The sequence below is a fragment of the Lygodium microphyllum genome, chromosome 26, assembly GCF_053477565.2.
Source record: "Lygodium microphyllum isolate KBCC chromosome 26, Lygodium_microphyllum_v1.1.10, whole genome shotgun sequence".
Taxonomy (NCBI): Eukaryota; Viridiplantae; Streptophyta; class Polypodiopsida; order Schizaeales; family Lygodiaceae; genus Lygodium; species Lygodium microphyllum.
In genome coordinates this window covers 87,218,651-87,240,003 of record NC_141160.1, presented here as the reverse complement: position 1 = coordinate 87,240,003, position 21,353 = coordinate 87,218,651, and the positions used below count along the sequence as shown (strand labels likewise).

The 21,353-nt window shown below is 42.1% G+C and overlaps 1 protein-coding gene, 1 long non-coding RNA gene and 1 pseudogene across 8 annotated transcripts in view; 1 reads left to right on the top strand and 2 right to left on the bottom strand.

Annotated features, from left to right (window-relative positions):
• The window catches only part of LOC148013504 (uncharacterized), a 60,133-nt gene that overhangs the window by 8,908 nt on the left and 29,872 nt on the right, over positions 1-21,353 (bottom strand). The gene's annotated exons all lie outside the window — the stretch shown is intronic.
• Positions 1-21,353, top strand: part of LOC148013505 (uncharacterized) — a 57,407-nt gene that overhangs the window by 6,387 nt on the left and 29,667 nt on the right. The gene's annotated exons all lie outside the window — the stretch shown is intronic.
• Positions 6,548-8,725, bottom strand: LOC148013506 (uncharacterized; annotated as a pseudogene). The gene is made up of 4 exons (XR_015688862.1): positions 7,828-8,725; positions 7,357-7,701; positions 7,102-7,263; positions 6,548-7,002 (listed from the first exon to the last, which is right to left on the bottom strand). The product of XR_015688862.1 is annotated as an uncharacterized LOC148013506 (transcript).

The following is a 21,353-nucleotide window of genomic DNA, read 5'->3' as shown; positions in this document are numbered from 1 at the left end:
TGCCAACTGTCCCTCAACGACTGTCCCACCTGTGGCTCCCGCCAACTGTGACTCACTCGCGTTGCTCCTGCCTACTCCCGCCGACTGTCCTGCCTGCTCCTGCCTCTCCCACTGCTCTCGCCTACCCCGCCTGCCCCCATTACCTACTCCCAGAGAGAGAGAGAGAGAGAGAGAGAGAAGGAGGAGAGGAAGGAAGGAGGAGGGAGGGAGGAGGAGAGAGAGAGAGAGAGAGAGAGAGAGAGAGAGAGATTATCTTGATTCTTCCCCAAATTTGGGGCATTTTTGGATCAGACTTTGGTTGTTGGTAGTTGTCCCAAAATTTAGGCCTTTCTCAAGGATTGGAATTTGGGACTTAAATTTGGCTGCAATGTACCCGAATTTGGGGCATTGGGATCCATCATCCCGAGATCTAAAAGAGCCCCCAAATTTGGGGCATTTTAAATCAGTCATTGCCCCAAATTTGGGATCTGAAAATGCGCCAAATTTTGGGGCATTTTCAGCAAGGGAATGCAGGCTGGAATGCCCCAAATTTGTGGCATTTTCAGTTAAAGGAATGCAGATTGAAGTAGCACCAAAGTTCTGGCATTTTTAGCAAACATTTAACACACGCATGTTGAAATTTTTGCTGCAAATTTCTGCAATTTTATTGAGCTTTACTGATTATTTGTCACTTTTATATCGATGGCAGCATTGACATCTATGGGATCTTCATCATCCTCAGCAGGTACTTCGTCAACAACTGGACGAAGTCGAAGCACTACTTGGTCATGGTGGGATGAGGTAGATGCAGGGGTGCCATTGAGAGGTGGAGGGGCTCGCCCTTTTAATGCAAACTTCGCTCTTATACTCGCACTAGTGGTTCTGATAAAGTGAGAGCCCATCTTCTACATGAGGAGGGGAAAGAGGTGCATTTTTGCACCAATGTATCAATTGAGAAAAGGCAGGAGTTACTTGATGGCATAGCCACTTCTATGGGGAATTCACATGCCAAGAGGACTCCAAATATAGCAGTGGATCCAACAACATGGACTCCAAGGCCAGCAGGGCATGGTGCTTCATGTAGAAAACCACCAAGATTACTAGCTACACACCCTTCTCGTGGGCCATCAATGGCAGCAGGTCGTGGCGTTAGACAGAGTTCATTGCACACTTCATGGGAACCAAAGAAAAAAGAGAAAACTGATGCAGCAGTGGCACGCTTTTTTTACCATGACCATATTGCATTCGAAACAGCCAGGTCACCTTATTTTTTAAATAAGGTGACAAAGATTGCAAAGTATGGACCCACATATAAGCCCCCTTCATCAAAAACTATCACGACTACATTGCTTCAAAAGGAGAAAGCAGCCATAGGATTGCAACAACAAATATTCGCAATCAATGGATAAGAAATGGAGTGACACTGATAGCAGATGGATGGAGTGACACACGCCATAGGTCCATACATGGCATTGTCGCATATTCTCGTGGAGATATATACTTTATTGGTAGTCATGATGCTTCAAAGACTAGAAAGAGTGCAAATCTATTGGCATCCGAGTGGTGCGAGGCAGTGCAGGCTGTTGGGGCAGAAAATGTAGTGCAGTTTGTGGCAGATGGTAAACCTACAAACAAGGCAGCAGGAAACATTTTAATGGCAATGTATCCACATATCACCTTTAGTCTATGCATGGCACATTGCTTGAATAACTTGTTGAAGGATATTGGGGACTTGCCATGGATTGCATCTCTTGCTGCAAAAGGCAACAAGATTATCACATTTATATGCAATCATCAATACTTGCATACTGAGTTTCGCAAGAGAAGTAACAAAAAACTTCTCAAATACTCAGATACACGATTTGCATATAACTTTCTTATGCTTGGTCGATTGCTCTATTGCAAATGTGCAATTAGGGAACTATTTGCTAGTGATGAATATGAAAATTGGACTGGGGCTGCCACTGCTACTGCTATGTTATGCAATGCATATGTCTCTGATAGAGATTTTTGGGATGAGGTGAATAGCACCAACCAAATGGTTGATCCTATTATGCACATGTTGAGGCTTGCAGATGGCATGGATCCATGCGATCTATGAAGGTATGGATCACATGATTGAGAGGTTGGAGAGTTTGAAACCAAATGCAAGCAGGTATGAGTAGCAAGGAGTTATGCATCAGCAGATGGAATGAGTATGACTCTCCTATGCATGCTGCAGCATATGTACTTGATCCTGAGTTTCAAGGAAAGATGCAAGAAAGAGACCTTGAGGTGGTCAAGGCTTGGAACACATTGCTTGCCAGGCTTTATCCTAGCCGTGAAAATGCAACGCAAAATTAAAAATCAACTCTCTGTGTACCGGCAAACATTGGGGATGTTTGATACAGAGGATGCAATAGAGGACAAGACAAATATTGGGGCTGCTTTATGGTGGGAGGACTATGGGGCAGAAGCTCCAAAGCTGCAAAGTTTGGCTATTCGTATTCTTAGCCAAACAATTAGCTCTTTTTGTTTAGAGCAACTATGGAGCTCATTCAATCACATTCACTCGAAGAAGAGAAATCGTCTTGGTACAATGAAGACGAATAACCTAGTTTATGTGAGCTCCAATCTTCGCTTGCTAGCTCATACATCACTTGCAAAGGCTGATTCTTTTATACGTTGGGAAAAAGATGATGATGATGATGATGATGGTGATGGTGATGGCGAGGATGTTGTTCAGCAGGATGAGGATTCAGGCATAGTGGAGCCATCTTCCATGAATCACAGTGCTTAAGCCTTAGCAGCTAGCCTTTTGAAACTTTAGAGTATTGACTTGGAAATTGGGGCTCTTGTAACTTGGATCTTTAGACTTTAAAGTTTAGTGCATATATTGTGTCTTTGCAATGCACACTTCTTGGACTTATGCAACATTATTGATTACAATGTTGAATCATGAGTGCGACAATCCATTTCTAATTACAATGTTTTGAATCTTTATTATTGTTGAAACTTGATAATTATGTCTCTAGTTTCACAAAGTATGGTTGATATGATATATCTCTCTAGATTCTATGACTTAAGTGTTGATTCTCTCTCTCTCTCTCTCTCTCTCTCTCTCTCTCTCTCTCTCTCTCTCTCTCTATATATATCTATATCTATATATATATATATCGTTCCCTTCGTTCCCGTTCCCTAATTTTGGGCGTTCCCCCCGTTCCAAAGTGCTCCACAATCCAATTCATTTGCTCAAGGATGTCTATAGTGTTGCGCTAAAAAATGTATTACTTGCTGATTAGCTTCTTACACAGCCGCAAAACACACTAAAAAATGCTCTTTTAGAGTAAAAACCCTAAAACGGACAGCGATTCGAGAGAGTCCACTGGAAACCCTAATTTTTGGGACGCCCTTCCATATCTATAAATAGATAGGCTGCCCCCATTCAGCATTATTTTGTATGTGCAGGTTTCTCACTCCACATGCAGATTTCAGCCATCAGCCTTCTTCCATGTGGTTGTCCAGCCCTCAAGACTGCTGCCACTCCAACCATGTTTCCTCCTCCTGCTAGCGCCTTCATCCATGCTGACATCAACTGTTGGCGACATCATCATCTGCTGCAATCTGATCATCCAATCATCGCCAGCAACATCAGACACTTTCAACCTACTGTTTGCAGCAGACTGTGCATAGTTTCCATGCTCCGATCAGAGGTACACTGCTGTGTTTACCAGTTTCCAGCTTCCAGACTGTTGCGTTTTGGTGACCAGCCTGCTGTCATTCTCTATTTAGCACTCCTACACTGCGACTGGTGGTCACAGACTTGGAATCCGTCTCCAGTAGACGTCACACTCCAACATTGCTCTACCCTTGAGCACATTGTATACTCTTACATTCATTTACAGCATTCATTCGCTTCAGAGTTGTGTTCTCTCTCTCCCTTCTTTTATTTGTGTTTGAGTTTTGAGTTTTGCGTTTAGGGTTTGAGTTTTGCCATCTGTGTCTGTGTTTGTGTCCGTCTCTTTGTGTTCCTGTCGTGGTCGTACACTCTGTGTGTCCTCAATGCAAACCCTAGCAGTTTTCTTCACATGGTATCAGAGCCGATGTTCTTGTAAAGAGTATCCTACGGATATTGTGGAGAGCTAGTCTTTGTGCGAGGCACACAATACAACTCGTAACCGAATCACAATGTCCCAGACACCTTCTTCTCGAGTTCCTATGATGTCTTATCAAGCTTCTACATCATTGGAGGCCCTGAGACAGCATTATGGACTCGGTAACAAGGACGACACTCCACCCTCACCAGATTTCACTAATGTGACAGAGGAGGACTTTGAGGAATACTATCACAACAAGTACGATGATGTTTACACCCCTCCTATCAGTTTTGCTACCACACCGGACTGGTTGGTGAGACTGGCCATCTCTCCGATCCTGGAGGACATACAGCATTCGATATGTCTAGCGATCCATCTTCATCATCTCAGTCAGGTCCAATGTTAGGTTTGTACAATTCTTTTGCGTTGCATGAATCAAAACCCTCGCATGTTTCTTCTTTTGAGATACAAGATCCAGATGGCTTTGCGTATGTGAACTTCAATAGAGGGGGCTCACGAAGCAGACGAAATTCAGGTACATCTACAGTTTCTATTTCATTTAAGCATATCACACACACTTCTCAGTTCTCTCCCATCCCACCCTCTTCAATATCACAGCTTCATCACCTCTCATCATCTTTCCAAAACCTTGGATTACACTCCACATCTGCATCATACACCCTAGGGATTGGATCTTCTATCTCCGCTCCTACCACCTTTTCCTTCTCCACCCCATTCTCTACCTCTTTGCACCACGGTACTTCGTTAGGTGGAATGCCACCGTTTAACAGAGTATCTCTCTCATATTTCAGCAAATGAGCACACTCATAACTCCTAGGTCAACTGTGATGGGCATCCCCCTCACTATCCCCAACTTCACATCTCCCATGACCACTCATACGCACAGGCTTCCATCCCCACCTTATGGTGCGTCTTCACACTCTCCTTGGGTTACACCTACGCAGGGATTCCCCTTTTCTGCTTCCCGTGTTCCTGTCCCACCTCCTTGGGTTCCTCATGTGGCTACCATGCCCATGCCTAGTCAACCCATCCCTACCTATGGATCCACCTTACACACTACCCGCATGCCTGGTGGGCACCTTGGGGCCCATTCCCAAGTGTACTCCACTCCCCCATTCTACCCACACTACACTTTTTCACACTATCCGTCTCCGAGCACTACCACTCCTATTGCAACGGCCAAGAATGCCTTCACGGATAAGACACATTTTAACGGGTCAATTTTCACTACTTGGTCTAATTTCATGCAACAAGTGCTTGAGTCTCAGGGTCTTTGGGACCTCATCATTGGTCTAGAGCCTGTGCCAGACCCTCGACTAGCTCACCCTGATTACATCCGTCAATGGAGAGCCCGCAATGCCACAGCCAATGTTGAGCTAATGCAAGGATTGCTTCTTGAGTTTCACTCTCAATTGCAGCACTTCCCGCTCGCGTCAAAGCGTTGGAGTCACCTTCTTGACCGCTATGCAACTCGTGATCCTACTTGACGCATCAATCTCAACTGAGCTTCAAGAGTTCTCTATTAAGAAAGGGGATGATCTAAAAGTCAAGCTGGCTGAATATAGGCGGTTACTTGCCGAGTTCGCCACTACTAGCTCTCCAAAGTCAAATGATGATCAGGTTACATTCTTTTTGAATAAGTTGTCCAAAAAATACTTCAATTTCATTCAAGACATCATCTTCAAACCTCGATTGCCAACCTTCTATGAGTTTGAGTGCCAATTCGTGCATTACGTAAAGCTGTATGATCAAGTCCACAAGAAATCCTCATCACAACCTTATTCAGAGCAAAGGGGCTTGGTTGCCTCTTCTTCGGGACAGAAAACCATGAGTGGCAACAACTCGCAAGATGCGAAGGCAAGCTAATCAAAGGGTGACTCCTCTTCCTCAAATGGAACCAAAGAATCTAGACCTATCTAGCAGCAAGGTTGATGTGTACCTACTCTACATAATGTAAGGTACGTATTTGTACGTTGTTCCGTACATATAAAAATTTTATGTACGTAAAAGTACGTACCATTGCAAAAAATATCAATCTATATGGCATTTCATATCAAAATAAACATAAAAATATCCAAATACATTTTAAATTGTGAGAGAGACTTACAAGACAATCTACTAAGGTCTTTGCTAATACGCATTTGATTAGTAATCACAAAACCCTTGCCGCACGTTGTAAAACTTGTTACTTCAAAAATCAAACATCGAATACCAAAACTAGTTTTCAATCAGAGATCAATCTTCAATCACCAATCACCACTCTTACCTCTATATAAACTGATGAATCAGTGTTTACACAACAAAAGTCTCGACTCTCATCCATGTTAAAAGGCTGCAAATGCATCAAAACAAACTGAATACAATGCACATACTACGTAGCAAGCTGCAACACTACATCATAGAAATGTCCTCAAAAGGTTCATAAGGGCTAGTCTAGGATCTAGACTCCACAATGAAACGTGATCTAAGAGTCAAAACTCCTCATTAGATGATGATGAGGACAATGCACTAGAAGAGAGCAAGTCCCCATCTGTCAGGACATTGCCCTCGTCATCGGTCTCAGGCTCTACCATCACGGGCACATGTGATGATGTGAAAGATGTATCATGAGATCCATGTGCTACATCATCATCTCCTGGCTCTCTTTGAGTATGAACGAGAGTGACACCTCATTCGCCTGAGTCCGCTGTGTACAAACAGGAAACTTCCCCCAACAAATGCTCCTTCGTCTAGCGCTCTCTGAATCTGCAGCCTTCTCATGCAAAGGTATCGCCAAAGCTTGTACGCATGACCTCGTGACACGATGATCGATGCTCTCTAACTCTCTATGAAGGAGTCGTATAATATCTACTTGCTCGTCTCTAACATGTTGCTCCACGTCGTCCTCAGTAGAGGCTGGCACCATCTTCACACGAGTCAGATCTGCCTATAGAAAAGAAAAATCCGACAAGTCAAAACCACAAGAAATGACTTAATTATATTGAAATGTGTCAAAAGACGTACGACATCGGACAGTTAAATATACCTATTCGGATGTCCCCAAAGCATGATAATCTCGCACGAGCTTCATGCTAGCTCAATAATACTCTAATCACTCCAGCTGAGCGGTACTAAGTCAATTGCGGATCTTCGTATGAACCAAGGAGTAGGCCCTCCAATTGCGCTCACAAGCACTAGTAGAACAATCCTACGATCATGAATCACGATACGATTTTGGAGTCAAAACCCTTAATGAATTAAACTTTAAAGATGGATGCAATTGTGAAAGAGTCAAGAGTACCTGGGAGAGGATTCGGAGAGCAAGATGAGTCAGCTTTGGAAGTCCTTGTCTTCCATAGCTCTGCCACCACGTGAGAGGAAATTTCGTTGCCTCCTCTCTCAAAACCACCGCTCTAGCAAAGGATGGTCCTAGATTGTTCATAAACGCACCATCTCTGCATCAACCTCAAGTTGCTCATCCTCATCGTACATTATGTTGATGTATTGGTCTTTCTGCGTGAGCAGAGTGCTCTCACTAAACAGCTCTGGCTTCTTGTAGAAGGGATGAAGCAATGCAACCATCCCATGAATGGGACGGCTCATAAACGTCCGTCGCCGCTCTACAATAGCTAGGATGTCATCCCGGCTACAAATTGACAAGCCAACTTTCCAACAGTCATTATATGATATAAATTTAAACATATTGTTGCAATGTGCATATTATTTAATATCAATATAATCAGCCAAGAACAATATCCAAGTGTACACTCACCGAGACTCCGTCAATGTCGTACAAGCGGCAATATGGCGCTTCATCTCCATGAAGAGATGATAGACCCGTCCAAGAGTAGAGCCCCGTGACTCAGAGGAGGACATGGATAGGCTGCAATGCCACTGTCAAGTTCTATACCTCTGTCCAAAAGGCCTCATCAAGCACTTTCCACTGAATGTATCTAGTGGCCTCTGTCTACACATGGTGCATGAACCTCCATTTTGGGTCCACCACAGTCTGTAGTAATGGGTCCTACAATCTAAAAAGTCTTGCAACTCTACAAGACCAGGAACATATAAGAAAACCTGGTCTTCGAGGGTCGCACCATATCAAGTGCACTATGGCTCCTAAAGATAGCCAAAGCTTGATGTTTGTTTCAGAAAAATGTAGTAATCTTTGTAGCATCTGCAACATGAGGTTGCACCCATGGCAACGTTCCAATATCCTCCATCAGCAGGTCCAAGCAATGTGCAGCACAAGGAGTCCAAGCAATGCGAGGAAACTCTGCCTCGACCAATTCACCCATACGCTTGCAATTTGAAGCATTGTATGTCACCACTTGGACTACATTCTCTGGCCCAACCTCCAAAATTGCATGTCTGATGTGGTGATAAAGAAACTCAACACTGATGGATTCTCCTGCCTTTCTTGCATCCATAGCCCGCAAGAAGTATGTGCCAAGACATGAGGACACCAAAATATTGATAATGTGTCATCTACACATATCACTCCAGCCATCAAATATGATGGCGTACCCAAAAGATTGCCATCCTTCCTTGACACGTACCAATGCCTTGTCTATCGAGGCTTTCTACTCTTCAAGCATCATGGTACACATTTTTTTATACTCCACCCCGGACCACGAGTCTGTGTGGCCAACCTCTGCTATGGCCCTCACCATTCTCTTCCATTGATCAGTCCTCAATACATTGAAGGAGATGTTGGACTCCACAAGAGTGCGAGCAATCTCCATCTTAGCCACCTTTTGTCTCTCTTTCACCCACGAAAGAGATGACACACGTGAAGGCAAAGTACTCTGTCTTAGCACATGTGCATCATCATCCTCATCAACCTCCTGCATGACAGGGGCCATCTTTCTGCCCCCTGTAGGCTGGCTATCCTATGTGGAAGAATCACCCATCTCCCCCACAAGCGCATTATAAAGTGCATCTTGAGTGTGATGGCTGCCCCTTACCTTCTTTGAACCCTTTACTGTTGATGAATTCTTACCTGATTAAGGCGGTGATCAGCAATATGCTGAAATCAGATATTAATGGCTGGAAATGCTCCAATAATGCCGATGGAAGTAGAATATACTGAAAATTCAACCAATAATACGCCAAAATGATCAAATTAGTCTTCAATGACGAGAAAGAACAGAACCAGCATCCAAATAATATAATTTTGGAGCACATCAAGCACCAAGAAAATGAGTTGAGGCAAAAGCCCCAAATTTTGGGTGCCTCAGTGGTGGAATTGGGCAAAAGCCCCAAAATTTACCCAAAAAATGAAGAGAAATTCAAGATTTGGGATAAATTTTTTTCTTGGTTAATGCTGAATGCCATGCCTTAAGCTTAATTGAGCCTCGATATTGATGAAATTTAATGAATTTCAGAAAAGACCCAAATTTTTTTATGAAATTGGGGTGAAATTGGGCTCAAATGTCGAAAAGCCGCAAACTTTATCGGGAATTTGAGGAGAAATTTGATCATTTTTGTAAAATTTTTACCTAAATGATGTCGAATGTCACATCTAGTGGTGCATTCTGCCTCAATGTTGATGAAGAATGCCGAATTCTTGAAAAGCCCCAAATTTGACAGCAAAATTGGAGTGAAATTCAGTCAATTTGTTGAAAAGCCCCAAATTCGATTATGACACAGCCAAATTTCTTCAAATTTGATGAAGAATCTGATGAAATTGATGGGAGAATCCTTGAATTTTAATGAAATTTGAAGCAAACCAAGTGGGTTTGGTAAAAACCTCTAATTTTGGCACAACTTGTGCTTGAGAGGGATAGTTGGTGTAAACAGTTGCTTGATTGAAATAAAGGAATGAATAAAAGAATGCCTTTCTGTTTCCTTAAAAACATCGGTCAATTGAGAATAGAGCGGAAAAACGTCATGATGACGTGGTGGCAAGTGACGAGGCAAAGTTGGCATGGCGCAAGATGACAATGATCACGGCGACCAAGGGACTAATCTGACAGCAAGTAGACGTGGTGTCGAGTAGCAACCGGAAGAGGGAAGGCAAATTGGCATGGCAATTGGTCGGCGGCAAGTTGGTGTTATGAGGAATTGCGGCACTTTAGGCACAAGGTGACAGGCTAGCTTCTTCAATCACAAAGTGGTCTACACATGCACGTGATCAACAACCAAGGCAATGATGGCAATTGAAGGTGAATAAGTGAAGATGCCAGCACAAAGTGCAATGGACAATAAGGCTTGAGCCGACATGGTGGCAATGGCTCATGGTACGGCCGGCCGAGCGGGGGCTCAATGGCAATGGCTGGTGGTGTATGATCGCAAGTGATGGCAAGGGCAAAGAAGGTAGGTGGCTTTGATACCACTATTGGCCCAGGCATGGAGCAATTGTGCGATTAATTTAATGGAAAATGAATGAGAATGAAAGAATTAATCGATGAACAACGATACTCCATCACGATTGAGAAGCGATGTATTAATGAGTGAAAGAGAGTACAACACTCAAGGTGATCATACTGAATAATGCTACACTTGTACAAAATGAGGCACGAAGAATCTTTAAATAATAAAATATGAAACCCTAATAGGTTAACCGTCATAAAAAACCCTAAAATAAACCCTAACCCTAGAGTCACCTAGTGCTAGGACACTAGGGGCAACAACTACATTTAATGACAATTTATATCATGGAACAAAGGGCATCAACACATAGACCACAAGATGGCCTACAAGATGCTAGGAGTGATGCTAGGTGTGGTGGAAGAGCCAGAAACTAAAAACACAAGTGTAGATAGTCTCTCATGCTGACACCTAGTGGAGTGAAGATCGCAGCTATGAAGGAGATCCCAAATGCAGCAAACAGAAAAGGATGAAGCATCTTGACTACCAAATGCAAGGTGCAGGGGCTGCTAATCTGACACCAAGATGATGGAGGAAGTCGCCATGTGATGGAGGAGCCACCCAGACAGTCAAATGAAGCTGGTGATGCCATCCCGAGGAGAAGAAGCTGACGCCAACTATCATAAGCAAATGCCAAGAGGAGTGTTGTCGCCAGGGATAGAGGAGAAGCATGCCACCATAAACGCAGCCCTATGTGTGTGAGTGTGGTGAAGAATGAATGGATGATGCCAAATATATAGGCACGAATAATCTCGAGTCTCACCCACTAAAGTCTCTCAAGCGGCACTCCAACTCTCTTGGAAGGCCCTAGAAAGCCTTTTTGGGGCTGGAAACGGAAACCAAAAATGGGAATGAAGAAGGGAAACTGTACTAAATGATGTGTTTCTCAACACCAGTGTTCTCCAGTGACTCTCTGTCTGATGCTGTTCACCCCCTCTACAGGAAGCATTTTATGTAGATCTTCCCCCTTGCCTGCTGCGTTTTGGGTCTGCAGGTCTCCATCTGCCCTGGGCAGCACATTCTCTGCAGGAACAGCCACTGTCTCACCTGTGTTCAGACCACCACCTCGCATTTTGATCAGGTCAACATCATATTTGGCCACCAGGCCAGCCTGTTTACAGCCCATTTCACTCTGCCTTCTGCAGGGGCAGATCCTATTCAGACTGCATTTTGTGCAGATCTCTCCTTCATTTACTGTGTTTTCTCCTGGGCCAGCTTCTGCGTCAGTCAGATGGCATTATTCTCCATCTAGGCGGCAGTTTGCAGGTGCTGACATCATCTAACAGCCCCTGAATTCTGCATTTTTCTGCAGCCTGCTTTCCCAGCATCGAGTCATCTCTCCCACCTCAGATACTCCCTATTGTATTGTTGTACGTCAGTCCTTTTCTGATCAGCAGATTGATGGACCCCAAACAAATGGGTCACACCATCTGCAACATCTTTTATTATTTTATTGCAGGTATATTTTTCAAAGGACATCTATTGCCAGTGTGTATGCTTTGGGGGCTCATGTGGCTCGGGATCGTGCAAATCAACTACCATCCTATCATTCTCTCCCTTCGTATTCTTCTAGGGCTTCTAGTCCCCAATTGGCAATGATGGCACATCCAAGAAGCTGGAAGGGATGAACTACCCTCTACATTCATGCACAATGAAGTGCATCCTCAACACCTTTGGCCTTTGGGATTTTGTTACAATCCCTATAACCCAACCTACCATGGATTCCCATCACAGAGCAACCTTGGGCAGCAACTTTATGGAAGCTAAATGGGACAAACTACCCTCTACATTCATGCACAATGGAGTGCATCGTCAACACCTTTGACCTTTGGGATTTTGTTACAATCCCTGTAACCCAACCTACCATGGATTCCCATGAGGGAGTAACCTTGGACGACAACTTTATGGGATTGGTTGAATGCCAAAGCTCAGCCCACCACTCTCCCTCAATCTCGTTTTTGCAAGTTTCACGAGCCGTATCTCTGCTACCCACACCCCATTCACAAAGGACATCCCGGTCAGAGCTTCCCCCAGCCATTTGCTACCATCTGGCGCCTCATTCCAACCTTCGTCACCTGTCTGGAGCTATCACCTGGTACCCTAGACCTATCGCCTACAATTTGTCTGCTACGTTTGATGCATCAGCATCCAGTATTGTCCCTAGTAGTCTAGAGCTATCGCCCTAATCTCTCTCCTCCACAGGCTACGTTTACAATTTCCAGCTACCGCCCAAACTCTCTCTCCTCTGTTTATTGTGTTTACACCTAACAATTGTCGCCCAAGTTTTCTCTCTCCTAAAGTACCTGAGTTGTAAACACAGGGAAGAATGTGATAATGACAATTCTTTGAACTAATCAACTCGATCAATTTTCCTCGTGAAAATTATAAGATATATACATATATATATGGAGAGAGAGAGAGAGAGAGAGAGAGAGAGAGAGAGGAGTCGACACCACATTGAGAGGGAAACGGCCCCTCCCCCTTAACAAGAATTTATTGAAACAAACCACGGGCACCGAGTACCTAAGCCATATAAAAAAGGCTAATTTGCTACAATACTAAAAATTAGGATTTTGAAACCCTAATTTCTACAAACTCGGAGCAGCAAACTAATTTTCTTCTTTAGTACTTGGAGAGATCAAGCTAAGTAGAAAGTGCTTCTTGGATAAGAGATAGATAAAGAGAGTACAAAGCATTTGGCTAAAATTTCAACGTAAGAGCTTATTCCAAATGAAGAGAGAGACCTCTAATATATAGACGTGGGAAACTTCAAAATGGCACATGTCCTATTCTAGATGCCACATGTCACTTTTCTAGAGAAAAAAGCTTCTAAACCTTCTACTCTAAAAATCTCCCAAATGATTAAGAATTTGAGATAGTTGTTGAAGACAAAATTGTTTCTACGAAATTCTGAAGCATTTGATATGAACAAAATTTCCATTTGAGTAACTTTCAAAAATAGTAAGCTTCTTAATTTTAGAAGTCACCAAATCTTGCTTCTAAAGAGCTTCATTATACAAGTTCATGGTTTGTTTCTTTTATCATGACCATCTGGTTTCACTTTCTAAAACCACTCATTATATGGGCTTCTGGTCAATATGACTATCTGAGTACAAAAGTCTTAGTCATCCAAGCTTTTGGTCAATCCGACCGCCCGACTAAACTTTTAATTTTTCTTGGGCATCTTGTTAATGGCGATCCAAGTAAAATTATAAGGCACTCTAGCCATTGGTCATCCTTAAATAGAAATGTGAACATTTCATCATATTTTGAAACGCTTAAATAATACAAATCACCTTTCAAAGTACATAAGCATCAAATTAATTTGGAATCATTAAGCCAATATATCTTGACAACAATTGATGTATAAAAGGTTTGTTACATGCATTTTTAGTCTATCTCTCTGCTACATTGTCATCTACATCAAATCCAACCTTCCTTGCCTACGTTTGCTGGTGTTTGACACAAGAGGCTGCCTTTGCTACGATTCGGAATCCATTGGGAGTACGATATACTCTACAACCCATAAACTTCTACCTTGATCCCAAAGATACGAGAGTTCAAGATTGATTATTGTGGCATAGCTACTTGGGATGCATGAGTCAAACTAGAATGAAAGTGCTTTCTCGTTTGGGTTATTTGTTGTCTTTGAGGTATGCTGATTTTAAACAATGTGATCATCGTATTTATGGTAAGCATGCTTAAACATCACATAAAAAATCTCTTTCTCTAAAGTCTTCACCCTTAGAGTTGGTACACTCAGATGTATGTCAGATGCCAGGGTTACCTCTAGGGGCAAAGAAGTATTTCATTACTTTTGTCGATGATGCTACACGCAAAGTATGGTTTTATTCAATCCGTCACAAAGAGGAATCCTCAGATAAATTTAAAAAATTCATGGCCCTTGCTGAAAATCAGACCAATAAGACATTAAAGTGTCTTCGCTCTAACAATGGTGGAAAATATGTGTCCAAAGCCTTTCAGGACTTTTGTGACAACAAAGGGATTAAAAGGGAGCTCACTGCCCCTCACAATCCACCCCAAAATGGTGTGGTAGAGTGTATGAACAGGACCATTCAAGACAGAGTACATACTATGCTGTCACAAGTTGCTTTACCTCATGGATTTTGGGCAAAGGCTATTATGACAACCGTACATTGATTGATCAGTCACCAAATAGGTCTTTGGGAGGAGGAGTCCCTCAAGAAGTGTGGTCGAGCAAGCCACCTTCATATGTTCACTTGAGAGTGTTTGGTTGCAAAGTATTTGTACACATTTGCAAGGAAGAACGCAACAAACTTGAGCCAAAGTCTTGTAAATGTATTTTCCTAGGATATGGTGACGAGAGTGAAATGGGGTATCGACTATGGGATCCCGGGAAAAGAAGAGTAGTACGCAAAAATGATGTTATCTTCTGGGAATATCGCATGCACAAATAGCCCGAAAAGTTAGAGGAGATCAGAAGGATTGTATTCTGGGAGGATATATCGATAGGACAGCAAATAATGCTTGTTAGACAGCAACAAATACCTGCTATAAATGTCCTTGAAAATGCAGGAAATAACGCTAAAATGATCGGCAAGATCTTGCCCATGATGTACCACAAATTCAACAAGAACAAATACCTTTGGCACAACCAGAACCAGCTATACAGCATGCTGACCTTGCAGAACAGCAAGCTGTTAATGCAGATTTGCAAGCTATTCAACCAGCAAATCTTGATCATTTGGTCCGTAGGTCGACCAAAATGCGAAGACATCCAGATAGGTTTGTTCCTGGTGTCAATTATGTAGCTGATTATGCCATGTTGACAGATTGCAGTGAGCTGTCATGCTTCCAACAAGCAATGGACAGAAAAGACAGCAAGAAATCACATAAGGTTATGCTGTCAGAGATGGAATCTCTCATGAAAAATGGCACTTGGGATTTGGTGCATTTGCCTAAAGGGCACAAAGTGCTACCGTGCAAATGGGTTGACAAAATGAAAGTCACTTATGGTTCTTTGCCAAAGTACAAGGCACAATTGGTTGCTAAAGGATACAAACAAGAACACGGAATTGATTTTGATGAAATCTTTTCTTCTGTAGTCAAAATGACTACTTTGCGAACCATTTTGGGCTTGGTTGCATCTGAATATATGAAACTCATACCGATGGATGTCAAGACAGCCTTCTTACATGGTGATCTGCATGAGGAGATCTATATGCAACAGCCTGAGGGTTTTGTTGCAAAGGGAAAAGAGCACATGATATGTAAACTCAACAAGAGTTCGTATGGGCTGAAAAGGGCACCACAAGAATGGTATCATAAATTTGATACATTTATGCAATCTCAAGGATTCCATTGATCTCAAGTTGATCACTGCTTACACACCAAGAAGGCAACAGATGGCAATCTTATTCTCTTGGTTTTGTATGTGGATAATATGCTAATTGCGAGTAGGGATGTTCATGCCTTGGACTCCTTGAAGCAAAGCTCACACAGTAGCTTTGATATGAAGCATCTTAGTGAGGGCAATCGTATTCTTGGAATACGTATACTCAAGGACAGATTGAAGGGTCTTCACTATCTAAGTATGTTACTAAGGTTTTGTAACATTTCAATATGAAGGAGGGGGAAAGTCATTGGTGTACCGATGCCTCCATATGAGAAACTTAGTGCAGATAACAGCCCTACATTGAATGGTGGAAAGGTTGAGATGGCCAAGATTCCTTATGCTTTAGCTGTTGGTAACTTGATGTATGCTATGGTTGCTACACGTCCTGACATTGCATTTGCAATGGGAATGGTTAGCAAGTACATGGCATATCCTAGCAAAAAGCATTGGGAAGCAGTGAAGAGTATCATAAGATACCTTAAGGACACAAAGGATTTGTATATCTACTTTGAGAAGCAGAAGTCATCTGTTGTTGGCTTCACGGATGCAAACTATGCTGGTCATCCTAAATGCAAGAAGTCTACATCAGGATATGTATTCACGTTCACAGGGGGAGCAGTCACTTGGATATCCAGGCTGCAAAAGTGTGTTGCATTGTCTACTACAAAGATAAAGTATGTGGATGCCACTAAGGCATGCAAAGAGGCTTTATGGTTTTCAAGTCTAGTGAGAGAGCTCAACATTACAGAGGTCTGTCATGAGGACATGTATTTTTGAAACCTCACTTAACATGTGGATTAATTTTTAATCGTGTGATTAAGTAAATGTTGTACATGTGAGATGCAACTAGAGTTAAAGTAAACTTACGAGCCCAAGACCGGAGAAAATCACGGGATATCAAAGGCAAAAGTTGCTATAAGTTATGTTGCACATGTACTTGGTGGTATCTGGTGTCAATTGTTAGCCTAGATCATTCATTTGGCCATAAGTGTCAATTGGTGACACTAGAGATGTTGCATTTAATGATACCTAACATTGATCTAATTGTCAAAGATGACACAAAGAGACTCCGGAGTGGAAGATGCCTAGCCTATTTGATTATTGGCCAGTCACACTCTTTTTATGGGCATCGAAATAATTATTAGATTAATTTTCAGTAATTAAATGCTGAAAATTAATATTTAATGATGGATAATGTTGGAAAAACCATTTGGAAAGGTTGCTACTTGGCAAACTTGCACGTACACATTGATAAAAGGCTGAAGAAGAGGAAAAACGAGGTCATTCTTGCTGTAGCAAATGTGGGAAAGCTATGAGCAGCCATGGTCAGCCTATTTTCAGCCATTGCAGCCAGCCATGAGTAAGTTTTGAGGAGGCGATTGCAAATTCAGACCCTCCACAAGCTGGATGATTGCATCCATGTACAAGGTGACACCTGATTTGGATGTCTCAACTGTAGGTGACAGCATTTAATACTATTGTGGTAGGGCAACAACTGCATTTGACTGATTTTCATTCATTCTTCGTGACAAAACTCTGAATTTTCTCTCTCTAGCTTTCTCTCTCATCTCCCAACCATTTCATAGCCTTGCTCCGAAGATGTCAACATTTGGACCCTTGGAGGCTCGGAAATTGTAAATTTCTCTCCTCTAAACCCTAATTTACAGCAGAAATTAGGATTTAGCAACAACCTCTGAAAGCGTGCCAAAAATTGGAAGCTCCAAGACTTGGAGGACTAGCCAACCATTGAAGTTGGGGCATTTTCATCATCTATGAAGTGGGTGAAGGCCAATTAAGTGCCGAATCAAGGGGCAAATCATATTGAAGACTTGTTGGTCACTTTGGACAGCAAGGGGAGTTTGGATTGCGAAGGGGATCGAGAGAATCCCACTTTAATCAACTTCTTCAATAAAGCTAAAAAAATACCGAAAGGGGTGCTAATTTTGGGGCCAATCAGGTGTGCATTGTCCAAGTATTTTCAGATTTGCATTTATTATTTGCTACTGTAATTAAGTTGTAATCAAGGATTTACCACCTATCCATTGAAGGAAGGCTGGTTTCATGGTTTCATAAAGTCGGCTCTAACAGGAAAGCATCAAGGTAAAGCTGCAACAACTGAGGATAGTCTGCCAAGTCATCCTCCTCCATCCATTTGGCATCCATTGGTGAATAATTTTGAAACTTCACCAAGTACCTTCTCGAACCCTTACCCCTAATCGTTCTCTCTTTGTGTGCCAAAATCTACTCTGGTACCAGTATTTCATCGAGCTCTTCAAGCTCCGGCTGAATTTCAGCAGATACATTCTTTGGCACATCTCCATGAAAAGGTCTAAGCAAGCTCACATGAAAGGCATTCTGTATCTGCCAGTGCATCACCAATCCTCTCCAACACTTGAAATGGCCCATAGTATCTCATAGACAGCTTTATATACAATCGCCCTTTGCCCTTTATCTTTTTCAGCCGTTCCTTTCAAATCGCAACAATACATAATCACCCCCTGTAATTGCAAAGCACGCCTATGACAATTAGCTACTCTCTTTTGCTTATCCTGTGATCTTTGAAGCGCATACTTAACCTTCTGATAAGTTGTATCCATGCTTTCCACATAGCGATCAGCCTGAAAGATCTTATCTTTTATGTGCAAAATAGAGGGTATTTTCTTACCACCCTCTACCACCTCAAAAGGAGCCTTACCACTGGAACTATGAACTGTGTTGTTGTATGCAAACTCAACCAACGGCAAATATTGTTCCCACTATGCTTTGTGGTCTGATACATAGCACTTCAAAAGATCTAACACTGTGGAATTTGCCTCCTCAGACTGACCATCAGTTTGTCAATGGAAGGATGAAGAGAATTTCAGTGTTGTGCCCATGTTCTCAAATAGTCCTTTCCAAAACAAACTTGTCATCCATGGGTCACGATCACTAATGATCAACTCTGGCATACCATGATACTGAAACACATGCTGAATAAAAAGCTGTGCCATATGATTAGCCTTTATCTTTTTCCTCATTGGAATAAAGTGGGCCTGCTTACTGAATTCGCATATGATATTACATATCCCATCATTCCCTGTAGATGTGCATGGAAACTCAAAGATAATATCCATACCAAAATGCTCTACCAAGGCCTATCGGGAACAGGCAAGGGCTGCAATAAACCCGGCATCTTTTGCCTATCATATTTAACTTTCTAGCATACTATGCATGTCCTGACAAATTGCTCAACATCATGCCTCAAAGCTCGCCGATACAAAAACTGCTTAATCAGATTCAGCAAAGCAGAGATCTAGAGTATTACTTGATGCTTGTGAGGGAGCTAGCACCTCCGCTGCTCAATAATGGACAGCTCTAAAAGTAGTGGATCTCGAATGTATTCAGCACACATTCAGGGTATTGTGGCTGAACAGTATGTTTGTCAAGAGATCACTATTCAATGTACTAGTCACTATGTTTGGTATGCAGATCGGTATGGTTTTTACTGCAGCTCTGAAACTGTATATTTGCATCCGTTATGCTCGGTGTGTAATCAATTATGCTTGTTGTAGCATCAGTTAATGATCATCAAGGGCTGATTATCGAATGTTAATTTTCAGCGTATCATCATTAATATTCAATGGTATTCAGATTGTTTTGTGGACAGCAACATGTCTTATGATGCCATTGATGTTTCAACCATGGTTTATACTTGATTTTGGCTATACTATGGTTTGATTTTGCCAGATAAGCTGAGCTCATGAGAAATGGACATGTTACATGATAATCTAGCAATGCTTTTGAGATTCTTTGTGAGTCTTATGTTATGTTGGCTGGTAATTTTCAGCATATATTGGGCATATGGAATGGTTGAACAGCAATGCGCAATGTTGTGTTGACTATGATACCCTAAGGGAATTCCAATGCAGTACTTTGCTTTTCATGCGTTTAGCAATTTGAGCTCGGCATTACAGAGGTTTGTCATGAGAACATGTATTTTTGAAACCTCACTTAACGTGTGGATTAATTTCTAATCACATGATTAGGTAAATGTTGCACATGTGAGGTGCAACTGACGTTAGAGTAAATTTACGAGCCTGAACCCGAGAAAATCATGGGATGTCAAATCCAAAAGTTGCTATAAGTTATATTGCACAGATACTTAGTGGTATCCGGTGTCAATTGTTGGCCTAGGTCATTCATTTGGCCATAAGTATTAATTGGTGACACTAGAGATGTGGCGTTTAATGATGCCTAACACCAATCTAATGGTCAAACATGGCACACAGAGACTTGGGAGTGGAAGATGCCTAGCCTATTTGATTATTGGCCAGTCAGATTTATTTTTCTCGGCACCGAAATAATTATTAGATTAACTTTTAGTAATTAAACGCCGAAAATCAATATTTAATTATGAATAATGTTGGAAAAACCATTTGGAAAGGCTACCACTTGGCAAACTTGCCCATACACGCTAGTAAAAGGCTGAAGAAGAGGAAAAACCATATCATTCTTGCTGTAGCAAATGTGGGAGAGCTGTGAGCAGCCATGGCCAGCCTATTTATAGCTATTGCAACCAGCCACGAGTCAGTTTTGAGGAGGTGATTGCAGATTCGAACCCTCCACAACTACACGATTGCATCCAAGTAAAAGATGACAGCTGATTTGGATGTCTCAGTTGTAGGTGACAGCATTTAATGCTGTTGTGGCAGGGCAGCAATTGCATTTTACTGATTTTCAGTCATTCTTCGCAATAAAACTGTGAATTTTCTCTCTCTACAGCTTTCTCTCTCATCTCCAAGCCATTTCACAACCTTGCTCCGAAGATCTCAGCAGTTGGACCATTGGAGACTCAAAAATTGGAAAATTCTCTTAGGTAAACCCTAATTTACAACAGAAATTAGGGTTTAGCAATAGCCTCGGGAAGCATGCCAAAAATTGGAAGCTCCAAGACTTGGATTTTTTAGGGCTGAAGATGAATTTCAACTAAATTCAGGTGGAAGACTAGCCAACCATTGAATTTGGGGCATTTCCATCGTCTATGAAGTGGGTGAAGGCAAATTAAGTGCTCGAATCAAGGAGCAAATCTGAGTGAAGACTTGCCGGTCACTTTGGACAGCAAGGGAATTTGGATTGCGAAGGGGATCAGGAGAATCCCATTGTAAATCAACTTCTTCCTCAATAAAGCTAAAGAAATTCCGAAAGGGGTGCCAATTTTGGGGCCAATCGGATGTGCATTGTCCAAGATCAATAGGTAAATTTGTATTTTCAGATTTGCATTTATTGTTTGGTGCTGTAATTAAGTTGTAATCAGGGATTTACCAGCCGTCCATTGAAGGAAGGCTGGTTTCAGAGGTTCCTATCCTCCACTATGATAATCAAAGTGCTATCATTCTAGCATGGAATCCTGTCTTTCACGCAAAGACAAAGCACATATAGGCTAAGTATCATTTTATCAAGGATGTATTTGACAACGAGAGCATTGAGCTTGTCAAGGTACATACAAATGATAACCCTACAAACCTTCTCACGAAGAGTATTCCAGCAAAGCAATTTGCTCATTGCCGCCA